The 12,328-nt window shown below is 48.6% G+C and overlaps 2 long non-coding RNA genes across 2 annotated transcripts in view; one reads left to right on the forward strand and one right to left on the reverse strand.

Annotated features, from left to right (window-relative positions):
• LOC135578323 (uncharacterized) overlaps window positions 1–12,328 on the reverse strand; it is a 262,971-nt gene that overhangs the window by 112,488 nt on the left and 138,155 nt on the right. The gene's annotated exons all lie outside the window — the stretch shown is intronic.
• Window positions 3,070–10,395, forward strand: LOC110364587 (uncharacterized). The gene is made up of 5 exons (XR_010469821.1): window positions 3,070–3,460; window positions 3,566–3,718; window positions 4,231–5,614; window positions 6,910–7,093; window positions 10,226–10,395. It is a non-coding gene; the product is annotated as an uncharacterized LOC110364587 (long non-coding RNA).

Below are 12,328 nucleotides of genomic sequence, written 5' to 3' on the forward strand. Positions count from 1 at the left end.
CGATGAAATGCTGTGATGGACCAACAGCAGCGAGGAGAACAACTCCTGTTGGTGATAATACGCTTAAAAACGTAAGTGACATTGTGGCTGAATAGTGTTTGTGTTGCTGTGCTCAGGTGGTCCCGAAATAGACAGCAGCTTTGTGCTTCAGCTGTAAGCTCAGGTGGTTACAGTGAATTTTAAAACACATAAGTTTGCCAGGGTCATTTGGGGAGAAGTCGTCAAGGTGTTTAAAATATACCTGCTTTTTAACGTTCAGTTCTTTCATGGCAGAATCGAGCAGGAGGAGCGGAGGGAACTGCAAGTGCAGCTTTAGGTTTGCTCCTTTCGTTCCCGCGCTGCCGTGACAGTCGGGGATCAGAAGTGACAACAGCACCGTTTCCGTGGGGCTGTCGCTTGAAGATTTTAAGAACGTCGCACCCAGGTGTGTGTTTTCTAGATTTCTGCCAGGTTTCCATCTCAGTTTGGCAAGAGACTATCCCCAAACCCACCTTTCCAAACAAGCATCTGCTCCCGCTGTGCCCTGTGAGGACGAGGGTGCCGGAGGAAGAACCAGGTCTTTATTTAAAGTCTTATGTTTAAACAGCCCCTGCATTCCTTCTACTATCATCATTTTTCCCACATACAATTTACAGTTGCATTTATTAATCGCATTTGTAACCCTGAGCTCCTCCAGGAGCGTCTTTTACAGCAATCTGACCGTATTCGTTGGTCAAATCTAATTTCCACATCCTTGATGAAAAATGTCCACTGATTTAAGCATCTAATTGTGGTTCAAACTAAAGCCACCTTCCTTTTCTTCAACGTGCTGCTTAGTTTCAAAGACATTTAATTTATCCAAATTGAATAACTGTGTAAAAATAAAACATGCGAATTCACATTAGCTTTATTTTGTATTTTCCACTCTTAATGCCTTGGATGGAATTTGGATCAACGGAAATACCTTTATAAAATTATTTGCTGAAGATAGTTTGGGGTCAGGTGGGGATTCCCATGACCTCAGGCCGAAATCAAACCACAACACAGCGAAACCTTTAGAAGTTTAGTTTTAAATTATGCTAATGCTAGGCTGAATAAAATTATGTCGAAAATCACTGTGAGCAAAACAATCGGGGTTGAACAGCAAAATAAAGTGTGTATTTTCTTTATTCTTTGCTTTTCTGAGCGCTGGCCCCACAGCCCCTTGGTGGGCTCTGCGCTGTCCTTGCAGAACAGTTTTGCCACCTGAGTGTTTCTCTGTGAGTATCAGTGCTTTATCCAGACTACAGGGTGTTTATTTGCATTAAGGAAGTTAGGTCTAATATCTTTGCTCCTCTTTTCCTGCCGTGCAGTGACCCGCAGCTGTGACAGAAAAGTGGTGCCCGGTTCAAGTGGTGGCAGCGTTTGGTGGGACAGAGGAGGTTCCTCTCAAGGGACCTCTTGCACAGGCTCTTTCTAAATCAGCATTCCTGAACACACATGGAAAGAGTTAAATCCAGAAAAATGCACATAGATGAAGTTGTTTCATGTCCTTGATTATGTAAAATATTTCTGTTATCTTACCATCCTCCGGAAAGAATTTGGACTCCGATCAGGTCAAGGTGTTTGGAGATGGGTGAGGCTCGTGGAGCTGCCTTGCTCACAGCCAGAAAATGTGTTGCGTGGTTGTACTCAGCTATTATTGTTGCCTTGGTTTTCTGTGGTTATCTCTCTTCTCCTATCTCTCACGGCAGGGACTAGGGGAGTGAAGTCCCTCTTGTAGGAGATCAGGTTCATGACCAGCTGAGGAACCTGAATGTGCACAAGTCCATGGGCACCCTATGGCATCAGAGGGCTGTAGTGACAGGATCAGGGGCAATGGCTTTAAACTGAAAGAGGGCAGGTTTAGATTAGATATTAGGAATAAATTCCTCACCCTGAGGGTGGTGAAACACTGGAACAAGCTGCCCAGAGAGGTGGTGGATGCCCCATCCCTGGAGACATCCCAGGCCAGGCTGGATGGGGCTCTGAGCAACCTGATCTGGGTGAAGATGTCCCTGCTCATGGCAGGGCGGGAACTGGGTGAGCTTTGAAGGTCCCTTCCAACCCAAACCAGTCTGTGCTTTATGGTGCGTCCCTTGACAGCCTGTTTGAGCTGAGGTGCTGTTAGTCCTTGCACAGATGGACCTGTGGTGGCTGGGCCCAGCTTCACCTGGGAATATCAACACTCACAGGCAACATAGAATGTCAGGGACTGGAAGGGACCTCGAAAGCTCATCCAGTCCAATCCCCCCATGGAGCAGGAACACCCAGATGAGGTTACACAGGAAGGTGTCCAGGCGGGTTTGAATGTCTCCAGAGTAGGAGACTCCACAACCTCCCTGGGCAGCCTGTTCCAGTGTCTGTCACCCTTACCATGAAGAAGTTTCTTCTCAAATTTAAGTGGAACCTTTTGTGTTCCAGTTTGCACCCATTACCCCTTGTCCTTTCATTGGTTGTCACCGAGAAGAGCCTGGCTCCATCCTCCTGACACTCACCCTTTATACATCTGTAAACATTAATGAGGTCACCCCTCAGTCTCCTCTTCTCCAGCTCCAGAGCCCCAGCTCCCTCAGCCTTTCCTCACACGGGAGATGCTCCACTCCCTTCAGCATCTTCGTTGCCCTGCGCTGGACTCTCCAGCAGTTCCCTGTCCTGCTGGAACTGAGGGGCCCAGAACTGGACACAATATTCCAGGTGTGGTCTCACCAGGGCAGAGTAGAGGGGCAGGAGAACCTCTCTGACCTACTGGCCACCCTCCTTCTAATCCACCCCAGGTACCATTGGCCTTCCTGGCCACAAGGGCACAGTGCTGGCTCATGGCCATCCTGCTGTCCACCAGGACACCTTCAACTCCAGCTGGCCATCCTGGCCACCTTTTTTCTACCCTGCAATGCTGTAATGTGATAAAATTTTAAAAAGGGTCTAAATATTTTTTAAAATAAAGTGCTGAGTTTTCAGACATTCTAATGTCATTACCTTCCCAAGCCTCCAGAGAAATGTCAGATCTGCTGTTTGTGTTAGGGAGATAAAAATATACGCAAACCCATCAATGCACATACACCATGCCACATATGCATAATGTAATTTTATATATATTAAGGCTTAGAAAGCCACTTCTTAATTGTAGAGACTGTGTGATCTATCAGGTTTTCAGGTGTGTTTTTGTTTGCCCTGCCCGGTGAAGCGGTAATTGTGAGCTTGGCAGGCTGAGCGCTGTGAGCAGTTACCGCGCTCGGCTCCGGCGGTTTGCTGATGCAGCCGTCTCTTTGTTTCACACGGACTTCAGCAAATTCGGTGCCGTAGCAAAGTGCTGATTTGGGGAAATAACCCATCGTGGCTTTTCCCAGCCCGTCCGGCCCATCGGTGCCAACTCAGAACCGAGGGCGAGTGATTCAGTCCACACACGTTCAACCTGAACGACCTCCGGTGCTGCTGGAACAGGCCGTATCCCGCCAGCTGAGTGAGTATTTTCAAAATAAATACAATAATAACGATACCACGAGGCTGCTCTTGCCCCCTGATAAATACATTAAATCTGATTTTTTAATTTCCCTTTTCTTTTGAGCTTCGTCACTGATTTCCGCGCTGAGGTTTTTCCTCGGCCCTGCTGAAGATGCTCATGGGAGACAACACTTCACCGTCTCTTCTCAGAATTCCGCTATAAATAGGTTTTTTTCCAAGTGTACTGGGAGAAGGAAACTGGGCAAGAATCAAACAAGTGAGTAAATGTCAAAATATTTACTTGTATTGTTTGAATTATGAACTTTGCTTTTAAGTTATTGTTGTCAGGGTATAATTGTGCTATTAAAACGCTTGGTGTTTATGACTGTTGTCAGAAGAACAAACAGTGTGTTGAGTCCCTCCTTCCTTCCTTCCCTCCATTGCCTGGATCCGAGCCATCAGGCAAATAAATAAATGGTTGAGATGCTTAAAAAGGAGGAAGAAATTCCGATTTTGCTGATGTTTATTTGTTCATCGACATTTACCTGTAGGGGAAAAGTTCCTGTTGGGAGTGAGATAAAGGGGAGCGACCTTTTGTGCTGGAAACAAGTCACGGTCCACAACTCAGGAGCTTGAAAACCTTGTTGTATTTACCCTTGGATGTTTGTGGGTGGGTTTTTTGTTGCTTGGTTGGTTTGTGGTGGTGGTTGTTTTGTGGTTTTTAGGGGTTTTTTTGCCAGTTTTTTAGTAAGGCCGCCCCCATCACGCTTTCATTCCTGTGTTTTACAGCCCTAACGCTTGTGACTGGGACCTGGGATGCTGGTGATGCTCTTGTCCCCCATGGGCACCACGCAGCTCTGGGTGAGGGGTGGAATGAGTAGATCGTGGTTGCGGTAGATACCCGGCTGCACCGTCTGCACCATCCGCTTGATGTAAATCATTGAAGTTTGGGGAAAAATGCAAACTTTGCGTTTATCTACATGGTGTGAAATCCTTGGAGCTGCATTCGGCCCCAAGAAATAACCCCCCCAGCCTGCTCTTGCGACATTATCCAACACTTTAAGGCTGGTTAGGTCGCTCAGCTCTGTTGACAGGAAACACTTGTAGCCGGTTCTCCTCTTGCCGCTGGAGCCCCCTCAATGACCCTGCGATGGTTTCTGCGGCAGTTTGTCCCACTGCGCTGTCCCTTCTCTGCGTGGCCAAGTGCCGCTCCAGCCTTGAGCTGGTTTGACTGAAAGAGAGTTAATTTTCTTCATGCAGTTAGAAATCTTTATTTTCCGTAGCTGGCACGGCTGCTGTTTGGATTTAGTTTGAGGACAGGAAAATAACACCCGGGGACAGAGTTTGTGTTTTTCTTCAAGTAACTTGCTGGTGTCTTTGAGTTGGAACAAAGAGCATGGAAGAGCTCACTGGTATCTTGGCTTTTTGGGAGCCGAGGTCTCTCTGAGCTCTGCCCGCAGGTGCGAGGCAGCGGGGAAGGGGACGTGGATGGGACAGACATTGCCTGACATCCAGACTGATCAATAAGAATATTCCATCCCATCATCCTGCTGCGTATTGAAGGAGAGTCGGGCTTTTCCAGGTAGGGAGACAGAGACTGAGACCCGTTCTGGTTCTGCTGTTTCGGTTGAGATCTGTTCAGGAGTTTATTTCTTTCGGTCTTTTTCCATCCTGCTGTTTGCAGAGGCCTCTGGGCTTTTTTTTGCTCCTCTTCTCCCGCTCTTCCCGGGATCCACTGTTGGGACCAGGTGCTGCTTCCTGGGACCGGCTGCTTGGTGTGGATGGAGTTTGTGAGGAATTGCATTGACCATCTTCTACTTTATTTTCCATTTTATATATAGTGGTAGCGGTATATTAGTATTATTTTATTAAACTGTGTCTATCTCAGCCCACAAGTTTCTCCCTTCCCCTTTGATTCTCCCCCCTATTTGGGGATGTGGGGGGGGGACCGAGGGAGTGGCTGTCGTGGTTTTGATCGCTTGCTGGGGTTAAACTGCGACGAGTGTGCTTAAGGTATTTTTGTCACTTGCCATCCAGGCACTGCCGCTGGGTCTGCTGCGGTTGTATTGCCCAACCTGTCAGTGCTGCCCGGTCCCACACAAGCTCCATCCCAACAGGTGGTTGTTCAGCCACCTCTCCCCTCTGTCGGGATCGTCATCCTGCAGTGACACAGGTGAGGAGCCTCGTTTCGGGGTAGACAGAGCTCGTTGTAGGAGTTTTAATCCTATTTATGTCAGATTGCAAATTCCCCAGCCAGATGTAGGAATTTGAGCTCTGTGCACATGAGGAGCCTTGTGCTGCGTACCGTTCTTCCTCAAAATAGGAATTTGAACTGGAAGAAGACCTTTAAGTGCAGGAAACTCCATGAAAGCGTCACCAAAAGTGGTGTGACCAGCCAGGGAGTGACACTGTTGTCTCCTGCTGGTGTCCCACATGTGCAGAGCAACCGAAATTCAGGTACCTTGGTCTGGAGCTGCATTCTGTAGGCACCTGAGGTCCATGTCTCAGCACAGGACACACGTGGACCTGTTGGACAGGGGCTAGAGGAGCCACAGGAATGATCCGAGGCTGGAACAGCTCTGCTGGGAGGACAGGCTGAGGGAGTTGGGGTGTTCAGCTGGAGAAGAGAAGCTCTGGGGAGACCTTATTGTGGCCTTTCTGTACTTAAAATAGGCCAATAAGAAAGATGGGGACAGACATTTTCCAGGCCTGTTGTGACAGGACAAGGGATGATGATTTTAAACTAGAAGAGGGGAGATTCAGACCAGATATGGGGAAGAAATGTTTTACACTGAGGGTGGTGAAACACTGTCCCAGGTTGGCCAGAGAGGTGGTGGATGAACCATCCCTGGAGACATCCCAGGCCAGGCTGGACGGGGCTCTGAGCAACCTGATCTGGGTGAAGATGTCCCTGCTCATGGCAGGGGTGGCACTGGATGAGCTTTGAATGTCCCTTCCAACCCAAACGGTTCCATGATTCTGAGGCATCTGTGTGGGACTGGCTGATAGGATACGGAGTTTGGGGCAGACCCGTGTCTTCTCCAGTGGCAGCAGAGGCTCAGGCAGGGTGTGCTGGGGCATGAAACATCTCAAAATACAGGTGAGCAAACGAATTGGGTTGCTCTGACTGCAGTGAGCTCGCTGCAGAAATGCTGAAACACTTTTAACAACAGACTTAATTTTGCTTTAGCCTCTCGGTCAGCTCTGCCTCCCCGGCAAACAAGGGAAAACACATGTGAATACAGGAGCTGGGGATGCCGAGGAGCCTGTTAGGGCTGCAATTTGCCACTTACTGCTCCTTAAAAACCTCTTCTCTGGTTGATTTGGTTAAATAAAATAAAATATCCCCATTTTGTGGACAGATGTTAATTTCTGAACCCTTAGCTTACCTTTTGGGCCGCTCCTGGGTGTGAAACCACCAACGCCATGGAAGAGCAGTGACTGTGACCACCTCTCACCTCTCCCCAGGGCCACCGGTTTCAGAACCCCTTCCACAGGGACCAGGACATCGCACAACCGCGTGTGCCCAGCGCCAGGGCCACCGCTCGCCCTTCGGGGACATCGCTGCTGGAAGCCCATGTCTGCTCTACCGGCGACAGATACAGGTGTTCCTGGCCGCAGAGCTGCCCCGTGCTGCAGTGTCACTGCCCAGGTGAGCTGGTTGTCCCCCTTGCTGGGCCAGTATCCAATTTTTAAATTTATATATATAACGTATATACGCACAGATCTCTCCCTCTCATATATCTGTTCACTGTAAGCTAAAAGTCAGATGTTCTCTCCCAGGAAGCAAGACTTGAATGTGTCAGTAAGGCTTTCATAACCCCCCTGAAGAGAGGTTTGGTGTCTCTTATAATAATCCCCTAAGTGGTTATTAAATCGCTGAAAGTTGCATTCCTGTGATGGAAATGAAGCCCAAGGAGTGAGGGGGATCTCAGAGGCAGCTTTGGCTTTTCTTATCTCTGCTCTGAGCAGCTCTGCACGTGGTGATGGGGCTCCGGTTCCTGCTCGGCAGCCTGCTTGGGGAACATCAGTGTGCTGCTCTCTGGGAGTTAAGCTGAGCTTCTGCAGGCAGGTGTGGGCTCCTCATCCCTCCTGCCACAGCCTTTCTCCTCCAGTGGACAGATGGACGCAACAAACTCTCAGACAAGCTCTCCCTTTCTTATTGTAACGCCCGAGAGGTGTAATTATGGCTTATTATTCAGGCTGGTCCCAGATCCCACACCCTGTGAAACTAGGGGTTTGTTACTAGCTGTGAGTCTTGCCCAAGGTAAAATCAAACCAGCGTTTGGTTTCGGAGGAAGCGCAGCTGTTCCCTCTGCTCTCAGGGTTTATGATAGGATGTCGAAGGAATCGCTGTGCTGGGCACACAGGGCCCATTTCCTGGGCTTGAGCACTCTGGAAAACTCCTGCCATAAATAAAAATTAAACACAGGCAAGCTAAATCCGTTTAGAAGGCAGGAAATGTTCCATGGTAATGAAGTTTGTGTCGTGAAGCCTGAAGACGCTGTTGATCCTCAACCGTTGTGCTTTCTTGTATATTGGAAATAGAAATGTGCTGACAACTGTTTCCTAATAGATGTTTAGATATGAAGAAATGATCTCCCTCCTGCCATCAGAACTTGTACAAATGCTCTTTTCCTTCTGGGATCATTCCACCCTCTGAGCATCAGTACAATTGGGTGGCTTATCTTTGTTAATCAGAGTACGAACAGCTCATTGCACACGTGAGTCTGAGCTCCCAGCCTGCTGGTGTTTCAGTGCTCCCGAAGCGGTAGGTGTGGTGGGGGAGAGGAAGGTGATTCAGGATTAGTGCCTAAGCCTGGGAACCGGAAGGTCAAGGTTCTATCTCTGCTCAGTTTTTCTTGGCTTAGCATCCCTGCCCTTGTTTCCGAGCTGGGAAATGCAGCGCTTGCCCTTCCTCGCAGGGATGGATAAGCAGGCAGAGAATAGATTAAAAAAATTACAGTTTTCTGATGCTTAAAATAACAAAAGCCCAAAGAAGAGAGCTGCTGTTGAAGTTATGGGAAAAAAATACATCATGAATGTTTGATGGTGAATTTGACCTCCCCAAACCTCTGAGGAAATGAGTGATCCTGTTGGTGATGTCTGAGGCTGAATCAGAGATGGAAGTGACTTACAGGGGGGGCCATGTCAGCGATAAGAGCGGAGAGCTGTGCCAGCTGCTGTTGGCACTGCTGTGTGCCAGGCCCAGCAGGACCCAGGGTCCCTGAGCTGTGGGGCAGCTTGGTGCGGCTCTCCAGGCTCACAAAGGAGCTCTGTGAGGCTGCGGGCCCACTCCTGGGATGTGGCTCAAGGAGATGAGACCTGCCCTTGAGTCTGCGTGAGGATGTGAAGGGAGCGCGGTGGCACTGGGAGCTGGATGTGTGCACAACTTGCAGAGCTTGGATGTAGTTTTGTGCCGGCAATGTGCAATGCAGCCCTGGATCAAATCACATCATCACAGGGAGCGTGGGCAGCAGGTCAGGGAGGTGATTCTGCCCCTCTGCTCCGCTCTGGTGAGACCCCACCTGCAGTGCTGGTCCAGCTCTGGGGTCCTCAGCACAGGACACACGTGGACCTGTTGGACAGGGGCCAGAGGAGCCACAGGAATGATCCGAGGCTGGAACAGCTCTGCTGGGAGGACAGGCTGAGAGAGTTGGGGTGTTCAGCCTGGAGAAGAGAAGCTCTGGGGAGACCTTATTGTGGCCTTTCAGTGCTTAAAAGGGGCCTGTAAGAAAGATGGGGACAGACTTCTTAACAGGGCCTGTTGTGATAGGACAAGGGGTGATGGTTTTAAACTGAAGAAGAAATTTTTTACTCTGAGGGTGGTGAAACACTGTCCCAGGTTGGCCAGAGAGGTGGTGGATGAACCATCCCTGGAGACATCCCAGGCCAGGCTGGATGGGGCTCTGAGCAACCTGATCTGGGTGAAGATGTCCCTGCTCATGGCAGGGGTGGCACTGGGTGAGCTTTGAATGTCCCTTCCAGCCCACATGGTTCCATGATTCTCTGATGTTCAGCAGTAACCACCAAGCTGCTCTCATACCCAGGTCTGGCTGCTCTGTGTGTGGAACAGCCCCTGCCCAGCCTGTTCCCATTAGTCTCTCAGATGCTGTTTCAGTAACTCTGCTGAAATCTTCTGTTTGCAAACCAGGACAGGGAGCAGAAGGATGTCAGGGCTCCCCAGATAAAGCAGCAGGAGATGACACACTTCTGTTTAATGAAAAGCTCGAGTAGCCTCACATCCCAACCCATCCTGCTCCAGGTTACTCAGCTCCACATGGGGCTGTTACCTCACCAACAGGAATTACTGCAGATTTTTGCAATAGATAAGGTGCAGCAATCGTTGCCTTCCACCCCATGCAGTGTTTTGCTGCTGCAGCTGTGGCAGGGGTGGGAAGGGCTGGTTTGAGAGCACAGCAGGGGAGGTGACACCTCTGAGGGACGGTTGGGGACACTGGGCTGGGGACAGCAATAGCAAGTGAGGGAAATAAAGCCAACAGCTGTGCCAGACCTCAGGCAGCAGCTTGATGGCATAAGGACACAGAGGATGTTCATCTCACAAGCTTTGGAATTGGAGTTGTACCCTGATTTGATGGCTAAACAAAGTATTTTATATATTTTCTTTTAAATTTAAACCTTCAACATAACTCTAGTTTTATCAAGTTATTTGATTGGGGAAAGGAACTAGGGGTTGTGGGGTTTTTTGGTTTTAATTATAGGAGAAAAAAAAACACCTCATAACCTACAAAACTTATAACAGCTGCATTTCTTGGTGATACAGAGATCCCCATTTGAGAAGATCAAGGTCCCAGGATAAGAGCACCTCAGCAGCCTCGGGGAACCTCTCGGAATTAGTTTGTGATTTTAAGAAACCCCTGTGAAACATTAATTAAAGTGAAGCCTCACCAATAAAAGAGAAACTGAAGGGGAGTTGCTCCTTCAAGCCTCTCAGCTGGTCTCTCTGTTTTATCCTCAGGCCTGTTCAGTTTAATCCTGAAGTTACTGATGGGGCTCCTGGTTTTCTGTATTTTGCTGGTTGCAAGGAGATTCGGTGAAAGAATCTGAAGGCTGAGAAGAGCCCTATTAACAAAAATAATCTTTCCGTGATGATCCCTTGAGGCAAGAACACATCTGCCCAGGGGTGCACCCACGACTGGTCAAGGAAGGCACTTCCTCCCGTGGGAGGAGAAAGCCCCATTCTGAGAGGAGAAAGATGACCAAACAAACACAAAATACACAAGAGAAGGGTGTGTTCCCTTGGAAGGGTTTGTCTCCATCCAGTCTAAGGACCCTCCTTACCTCAGGGGAAAAGATTTTATAGTTTGGGAGTCAACACCAGCATGAATCCTCCTCTGCCTTTGCCTCTACACAAGGCAGGGATTATCCAAAAACAGGACCCCATGCAGGTGAGGGTTGTGTGCAAGAGGTGATGAATTAAACGCTTCCTCCCGTCTGAGATCCACATCTAAGGAAACATCCATATCTTAGATAATATCTGTTCTAAAATCACCTTGCTGAACCCAATTCCTAGTGCCAGTTCACAAGCCTGTGCTGGCAGAGGTTGGTCTGGGGCATTAACAGGAGTAAGGAAGGACAGAATCATGTGTCTACCTGAGGTGGTGGCCAAGCAATGCTACATGAATGAATAAAGGGATGGCAGAACTCTGGGGGCTGTTCCAGCAGGGCTGTAAACTCACAGCCACTCAAAATATTAAAAGGAGGCTGGTAGGTGAAGCCAAGCCAAGGTGCTGTCAGATTCTCAGAGCCAAAGAATTTTGGGAGGTAACACCGAGAGGTAAATGTGTTTATACAAGGTAAACAGACTTTCACATTCCTCCACTTGCTTCACATTTACCTCCCCATCTTTCAGTGCCAAACTATTAAAGACAAACAACTTACTGAGGGTCCAAGTCATCAAGAACAAGTTCTCTGGAGCTGTGGGTGCTGTCAGGGTACAGAACAACCTGAAAACTGAACCATCGGGGCTGAGTGGTGTAGCTTCAGTCCCACAGCCTCCCTGCACCCCCCGCTCTTGAGCTGCTCTGCCACAAAACTGCTGAACAACCAGGCAGCCCAATAACCTGTTCTGTGATTTCTAATACACCTTTGTAGGTTCAGTTACAAAATATGCTGAGTTCATTCAGGAGCATAAATTACAGTCACTCTGTGCCTCCAACAGGACTGAAAAACAGCCCCAGCTGCTGAGCTATAACTACCATCTTTAGCCCAACTTATTTTATTGTTTGTGTTTATGAAACAAGCACAGAAAGAGTCAAAACATGACAAGCTTATTCCCAAAGCTGCCACCACTTGAAAGGCTGACAGTAACCAGGGCACTGCATGAGGTTTTACCCTACAGCAAAGGTGAGGCACTGGAACTTGGTTCGAGTTTCATTATAGACTGAGCCAAGTTAAATCTGCTCCCACAGGCTCCAGGCTGGAGCTGGACACAGTGAGGAGAGGCCACCTGTCCTGTCCTGGCCCAGACATATACACACAAAACAAGATACAAGAAATAGAGCTAAATTTATATACAGGTTATTAACAGCTAGGCTCTTAACTTCATGTAGTACACGGCTTTACTTCCTATAGTTTTAGGCACGGAGAAGGATTTACCAGCAGGATATTTGCTCTAATGAAGGGCCACAATTAATACCTCATTCCAAGTCCTCCCTGGGCACACCTGCTGGTGCTTTTTCAGAGAATCAGTTTGCTTGGAAAAGACCCTTAAGATCGAATCCAACCGCAACCTAATTCTAGCACTAAACCTTAAGAACCTTGTCTATACATCTTTTGAACCCCTGCATGGATGGTGACTCCACCACTGCCCTGGGCAGCCTGTTCCAATGCCTGACAGCCCTTTCCTGATACTTGGACAAAAGCT

This window comes from Columba livia, chromosome 1 (genome assembly GCF_036013475.1).
Source record: "Columba livia isolate bColLiv1 breed racing homer chromosome 1, bColLiv1.pat.W.v2, whole genome shotgun sequence".
Lineage (NCBI taxonomy): Eukaryota > Metazoa > Chordata > Aves > Columbiformes > Columbidae > Columba > Columba livia.